The sequence below is a fragment of the Panulirus ornatus genome, chromosome 58 (genome assembly GCF_036320965.1).
Source record: "Panulirus ornatus isolate Po-2019 chromosome 58, ASM3632096v1, whole genome shotgun sequence".
Lineage (NCBI taxonomy): Eukaryota > Metazoa > Arthropoda > Malacostraca > Decapoda > Palinuridae > Panulirus > Panulirus ornatus.
The window spans coordinates 20207-28472 of NC_092281.1; positions in this window are offsets into that span (position 1 = coordinate 20207).

The window sequence follows — 8266 nt, forward strand, 5'->3', positions numbered from 1 at the left end:
AAGATTTTGGAAAGAGGGGCAAGTTGAGTCTGTGGGTGGGGGAGTTGGAAGTGAGTCATTGTTGTTCGCTGATAAAAACCGCGGTGGCTGTTTCATGTGAAAACTGCAAAACGGGTGACTGAGTTTGGTAAAGTGTGTAAAGAAGAAAGTAGAGTAAATTAAAAAGAGCAAGTTAAAAGGTCAGAGGGTTGAGGGCAGTAAGGAGGAAAGTTTAATGGGAAAAACGGGGGAAGTAAAGGTTTTAGATATCGGGAGTGGATTTGGCAGCGGATGGAACCATAAAAGCGGACTGAATCAAGGGTGGGGGGGGGGCGAAACTGGGGTTAAAGTTTTTTGGGGAAAGGCAAAAACATTATTTTAAAAGCAAAAAAGGGGTATGTTTGAAGGAATAGTGGCCCCAACAATGTTTAGGGTTTGGAGGCGGGGGCTTGATAGAGTTGTGGGGAGAGGGGGATTGCGAAATGAGGTTTTGGGGACAATATGTGGTTGGGGGTGGTTTAATCGGTAAGTAAAAAAGGAAGAGAGATTTTTGGAAAAAAAAAAAGGTGGTTAAAAACGAAGAGGTGTTTTGAAATGGTTTTGGCACATGGGAGAAAAGATAGGAAGATTGACCAAAGGATTATGTGTCGAGGTGGGGGAAAAGAGAAGGGGAGACCAAATTTGGGGGTGGGAAAAATGAGTGAAAAAGTTTTGAGGATCGGGGCCTGAACTTTCAGGGGGGGTGAAAGGGGGTTCAAGGAAAAGTGAATGGAACGATGTGGAAATTACCCGGGGCGACGTGCTGTCAAAAGGGTTGAACCCGGGCATGTGAAGGTCTGGTAAACATGGGAAAATTTGTGGGGGGCCCGGATGTGGGAAAGGGGTTTTGGTTTTCATGATTTTTACTGGGCGAATGGGCCTTTGTTTCTTTTCCTTGCGCTACCCGCCAATAAGGGGGGGGGGGGGTTTTTTTCAGGGGCGGGGGGGGGATGGAAAGAAAAAGCAGAAATTTTAATTTTCATTGTTATATGTAAATTTCTGTGTGTGTTATTTTGTTACTTGAGATGGGGTATGTATTTTGTTGGGTGGACGTGTATGGGGTGGGGTTGGGGCCCCCTTTTTTCTTTTGTTTCCTTGCGCTCCCCAAGCGGGAGAAAAGCGAAAAAAAAAAAAAATTTTTTAAAAAAAAAAAATAATAAAAAAAAAAAAAATTTGTGGTGTGTGTGTGTGTGGTTGTGTGGGGGGTTGTGTTTCATGATTTTATCAAGTGTTAGAGAGTAAAGTGACTTAGTTTTTTGGTAAATACACGAAATTTCGAACCAAGTACCTAAAATTTCAGGCCAGGTGCAATGCGAGGTATTGGTGGTCGTGTGGGGGCTTGTAAAGACGACCATGCCGGGTAAGGAGCCCGGTAATCACCTCTTATTAAGCTACAATTCTTCAGATATCTTGGACGTTTTTTGGGTTTGTGATCTCAAATAAAAAGTCAGTGTAGTAGTTTTTGGGTAGTATTTTTTCTCAGATTGCTTTTATTTTTGGCCGATTGTGTTCTTTTTTATCATTGGTTTTTTTTTCGGGAATGATATTTGTGTTTTTTTTTCCTTAAAATTGCATGCTGTTTAAATGTTACAGAGTTTTTTGCGAGTCTAAAATCCGTGTGGCACCAAAAACGTATTAATGGTAATTAGGGTAATTCGAAAAGCCCCCATTAATGATATGTTTTGAAACAAAAAAATACGATAATTTTCATGTTTTGCATCAAAACATTACTGAAGGATGCAAAATTTGTGGAGCGTTCGTCTCCTTTCCCCCAGGTGATGATCTCATGGCATGAATAACGCCGGTCCTACGAGATTGAGATGATTTCCCTTTTTTTTTATTTTCCTTTGGAAATTTATATACCCGCCTATATTTATTCCCAAGACCGCAGCCGACGCGAAAGGCTGTGTTAACTGAAATAGTCCCCCTCGCTGGCACAAATTTTCGACAAAAGACACATTAAAAAATTTGGGGAGATTTTGTTTAAATTGGGGACTTTATTATTGTCCTGGCATTTATTCTGAAATGTCCGTTACTAGCTTTATATTTTCCGTCAATAGTTTTAAATCCAATATTGTTTATGCAGGTTTTCCCCTTTCAAACCCTAACGTGCTAAAAAAATTTATCCTGATGTTTTTTTTTTTTTTTTCGGGTATAAAATAAAGGAAATCTAGTTTTTCCAAATATTCCACTTTGGCAATAATTTTCCTCAAACACTATCTTTAATCAAGGGGACGCCCATCATTCTTATTAAATAACAAAAAAAAAACTGTATCTGAGAACATGTTTAAAATTTTCTTTTTAACGTCTCCCAAATACTGGTTGGGTTTGGTCGGGGCCCGGGCCCAAACCTGTGACTTTTTTGGTTTAAGCCTCAAGCCATCTGATGGCATTATTCAGTACTGGTGGGATTGTTTTCCAGGGCCCCCGTGTTATCATGCCCCCCCCGCTACGAAGTAATTAGAGGGTATATGCTTTATTAAAACCTGTCTTTTGTGCCTCCCGATTGAGGGTTAAAAATTTTGTATAATCAACGCTCTCGCTTACGATTACGATTGTCGTTTGATAAAATGAAACTAACTGATTTGTGACATGGAAAATCATAACGAGATATATAATGATTTTTTTTACAGCTTTTTTACCCCTTTTTAGTAAGAAAGGGAAACCTGTTATGTGTACCCCCTTCCCAAAACCGGTATTCTACGGGGTTCCCGGGCTAAAAATTTTTTTTAAAGTGCATCATATGTATAAAACATGCATGTGAAGTTATAGTGGATTAAAAGGAATTCCCGAAACTTCCATGATACTTTTTCCAGCTATATAACTTGCGCAGTATCTTTTTTGGTTTAGTCATTTCCCTTTTTAACAGTTATTTATAGATTAAATGAAACTTTTTATAAATAATTCGATGCCAGGGGGAACTTGTCCAAAAATTGTCATGAGCTTTACATAAACACTTCCACTCCTTTTGTTAAATAAAAATAAATAGTGTTTCTTTAAATAGACAGACTTGTAACTTCACTGAATAACCGTACTCACTCCTACAAAAAAGTGTAGCCTTTCACACACTGGAGTACTCGGGGTAGTTACGACATGCTCGTCTCCGTTTTTTAAACTGACCGGGAAATTTTTAAGACTGGTGCCTTTTCTGTGTGTTTATATTTCTCTCCTTGCTTATCTTTCCGACTTGTTTACTGGTCCCGCGATAGGGAGATTGTGCCCGAATGATGAAGAAAAGACCTCATCCCTCACAACTCCTTAAACTTTCGTGCGTAATCACCGAAAACCCGCCCCATGTCCACAGCCAGCCCCACAGACCTTTCGGGTTTCTCCTTTTTTTTTATAAGCCTTATTCAGTCCATGGCAAACCCCGTCGTCACGTATACCCCATATTTCCCATGCACTGTATTCCCCGTGCAACGCTTTTCACCATCCTCCCTTTCTGGGTCCGCTCAACAAAATCTTTTTTTTTTTTTTTTTTTCTCCACCTTACATCTCACTTTTGATTCCCTTCCCTTGTCCCTTTTCCATTTTGCACATATTCTGTATTTCAACCTTTCCTCGCTTATTCTCTCTACATATCCAAAGTCTTTCAGCACCCCCCCCTTTAGCACTCCACCACACTCCTCAAATAACCCACACCTTTCTTACCGTAAACCTTCTCACACCACAAGTTGCCGAAACATTAAATTTCCCAAAAATCCACCTTTTGTGGTTTTCAATAGCATCGTTTTGGGGCTCCATGCCCATCAAACGAAATAGGAAAGTGACTGCTGAACCAATAAAAATGGATACCAAAATACGTATTGGGAACCCGTGGCCACCTCTCCTGCCCCTAGGTCGTTACGCATATCCTTATTCTTCTTGGGCAACAAGTATTAATCATTAATCACATTAAGGGAAATATAAATTTTTTCAAAATTTACCTGGGTTTTGGTAGGTGCGAAGTTTCCCTTTAATCTTTTCCCGAAAATATAGGTCAATGACAGGAGTACGTTTTATAGTTTTCATCATTCAGTTGACGTATTGGAAACTAATTTTGCTTTCTTCCAAATCTGCTTTAACCATTTATCTGTTGCAGTATAAGATTTTTTTAACCTTGTTATGTAACCCTATTTTGATCACGCTTCTTTTCTGCGTGTATATTCTTTTGTTGGTTTATCAATCCCATGATATGTTATTTATCCCCCCATCCCAATCTCTGTATTGGAATTTTTTTTTCTGTTTTTCTCCTAAATTCAATTTCTCCAAATTTTTCCCCATTATTTGATATATCATGAATAATGAAATCAACAAGTCCCACAATGTACGCAATTTTAAAAAGCATGTTACAAAACAGACCTTACAACACCACTAAAAAATAGGATTCAATAACCCCCGGGCAAACCACATGAATTATGGAACAAAGATTGGTTTTTGATGTTTGATATAGCTTTACAGTAAGCACGCGGGGCAAGACTTACACTGTAATTCAAAAGAAAGCACTTACTGAACGCCCAACAAACCAGGAAGGGGTCGTGTTCAGTTTGGAGGATGCTGTCCAGTCACGTAATTTTTTGATAAAAAATATAATGCAATCTGTATTTCCCTGTGCAACTTTTCTGCTCTCGCATTCAAAATATAAGGCACACAGACCATACTGCACCAAAATCCCCTGCAGAAACAATTTAACCGCAATCGGGAATTCTTCCCCATTAAGAGGTTACAAAAGGGAAAACGAAAATTTCCATGGTATCACATATCACAGCTCCCCGGTTAGGCCTATTCTAGATTTTACTCCTGGGTTTTTGGTCAATAACGACGTTAAGAGCAAACAATAGCACTCCGATCGTTTTCTCATATATTGAGGTGTGTTTGTGTATTCTGCCACAAACACAGCAGTGAGACGTCCGCCCAAAGTTTTCTTGTTTTCAGATTGTACATGAGAAAAACCCCATTTCTCTCGCATTATTTTTGAAAAATATACACTGTGTCCCTTTTTGCAGACCCGTTTCTTTGGGAAATATATCCAAATGAAATGTTAAGATGTACATGTTTGGTATTTCACAATTATAAAGTTATTTTTTGGGTTTTACAGAGTAAATTATGAAGACGAGTTATGGTCATGGCAAACTGTATTTCTGAGCTGACTTTGTATAGGGCGGGACAAACCCTGGGCGCCAGCCATCGCCATTTAAAATCTTTAGCAGCAAATCGTACTCTAGGTTCCATTTAAAGCATTAAAGGTCCTTTATACTTTCCTACACTGTTTTTAGGCATTGGGAGTTACATACCTTCAAAAAAACCCATTTTCATTCCCCCAAAGGCCCGCTTCGCTTCACACTTGCTGGTTTTTCCCAGACCATTCACCCACCACCCCCTTGTGACTCATCCCACTTCCAGGTTCCAATCGCTGTCCGGGTATCTAAAACACCCACTTTCCCCCTTTTTTTTCCAATGAAACCGCACTTAGGTAACCTGTCTCTTTGTACTCAAAACCTGAATAACCATGCTTTTATCCACATTTACTCTCACGTTTCTCCTTTCAACCTCCCCCAAAAACTTCGGGAAAAACCAAATTTCTGAAGTTTCCATGCGAATGTGTCTCGCTCTCTTATCTTTTCGTTACTTCTGATAGATTTTTCCCCTGGACACTCTCCATGTCCGTGCTGAGTGTGGTAGTAAGTGCGTAAATCTGTTCATAGTGCCCACACCACAACCCACTTTATCACTTTCCATTCCTCCCATAACCTTGGTAACGTGATTACTTGGTCATTACTGGTTCGTAGTTATGTCGCTTTTGTTGTTGAGCACCCAAACCCTTAGGGTACGTCTCTGCTGCTGTGACTGGATGGTTTCCAGGTCTGGTCCTTCTAAGGACAGGGACGGGGTAAACCCGATATATGGTTATCTTTGCACGAGAGGGAAATGAGGAACAAGAGGATCAATACAGGGCTCATGAGTCTTGACTTACTTTTGAAATTCCCTTTGTTTTATTCATGCATCTGAAACGAGTTTATGGCACGATCTAGGTGAACCTAAAACAAATTCGGAGCAAGTTTTTTTAGTGAATCTGAAGGTTTTATGGTGGATTTTTTGGTGAACCCGAAGTAAAGTTCGCGCAAGGTTCATTAGGAAACCTGAATAAGGTTTTAATGGGATCTTGGAAAAACCTTAAGCAAAATTACTAGCAGGTCCAGCATTGAAAAACCCAAGCACGGATTGCACCTGGGTTAATGACTCTCGTTGTTGAAAAGTGACCCGGGGCGAACCCGACACTGTCAGCGGGGGGCACACTGACATGGGGGAAAAAAGGGTAACGTTCAGAATTACACTAAAAAAAATATAACCTCGTAAAAACAACAAAGTTCTTTTCTCTATTTCCAACCAGTGAGCTGTAAAACTTTCATATGGATACCCAAATAATGAACGTACAAAAAAGAGATACTTATTGTAAGGTCCTTGCTATTGGTTCTCCTCCGTATCGAAGCACCAGTCAACACAGCGGTGGGCGGCTAGTTTTAGGCGTCCTCAATATTGTACTGATGGAAATTGTCTTATTACCTAGTCCTGGAGAACTCGTGTTAATTTGCCTTTATTTATCTCAATTTAGAATAAAAAGTTTTACCAAATACCGTTAATTGTACCTGACGATAAAAGGTAGAACAGTCCCTTGTCGCCCCCGCAAAAAGTAAACAAAGCATGTGGCCGATGATTGGTGCAGCTGAAGTCCTCCCCATAATGCCACCAAACCACCGCTGCCGGTGCCTACCAGATAGAATAGGTTAAACGTCAGCTGACGAGCGGGTCGACGTGTTGTGTAGATCTCTGTGTTGTCGAAAGTAATATTCAAACTGGATGCTGTGGGAAACACCTGATCGTTTGGAAGTGTGCAGAGAATATGTACTGACCAACAGCCTAAGTGGAGAATAATGCTTGTGCTGGTATTAAACAATTGCCAGAACCAGGACTCGTGTTCTCGCCGGATGTAGCAGGTCATGATGTGTGGACACGTTGGGCTCGAACTATCTAGCGTAAATTTGATTACACTGGTGGTAAAATATTTATTTAGATCTGCAGTTTATATGGTGTGGAGGAATAATTACTATGATTATCGTATCATACGAGCCCACAACGGGAGTTTGACGAATGTTACGATTTCTAAGTAAGAATTGTTTTACGTTCTGTCCGTATAATGGAATGTTACCCGTGTCTTTGCCTTAGAACCACCACAACCAAAAGGTAATTTAAGGGTTATATGTGTAGGGGATTATCTAGTTTCATAATTTTTGAGATGCCTATTTCAGCAAGTAGGTTAATCTTAACGCCATTATTATTAACTTAGTTTCCTTATACAGTTTGACAGGTTTTTCCTTGAACCTTTACAATACAACTAACCAAGAAGTTGTATATTTTCTTGATTCTGATATATTTTTCTCGTCATTTTTCAGGTATTTTTGTGTACAATATTTTCGAGTGAGGGACGTCCGAATACTCGAACAATTTCCGTGTTGATTCATTGTGCTAGAATTCGCCCACGTCCAGTGAGATCCTTGATTTATTCTGGAAACGTTTAATTTTTTTCCGCTTATCCATGGAGTTTTTATTTGATTATATTTGTACTTGATTTTAGTCTTTCGGTGGTTGATTTCCTTCCTCACTCGTCCATTCGGTAGCTGGTTGTTTGGTCATTTGGGTATTTACGCCTAATTTTTTTCTAAAAATTTCTGATCGATCCAGACTGCTGCCTGCATTCAATCTGGCTTTCAAAAGTCAATGTAGACGATCCATTATTTACGCAGTGCATAAGTTGAACTGGAAAACGTTAAAACCATTTCTTTCTAATATGTAGATTATTAAACGACCAAAGAAAAATATGCAGTATCCATGAACGCATTATATTCATGTTATTCCACAGATAATTAACCTACAACGTGTGGATGCCCATCTGGTCTCCCATCTTCACTACTAAAACCAAAATACAATTAGTAGATTTTCACTAGGTGTGATATTGTCTTGTTTTGATTTAGGCGAAAAACTCCATTTACACAGCAGAAATTGTCCTGTCCATTGATGATAAGTATCTTGCTTGGAAGCCTTTTTCGTTCTGAAAGTAACAGTAAGCGCAAAAGATATAGCAAACCATTGAACACAACACATCGGTGTTTCATGTACAGTAACAAATCCTGCTTGCTCTTTCCATACCTCCTCGCTGCCACAACACAACTGCATGAGGGAAGCGCTACAGGGCTGCTTCAGTTGTCATAAA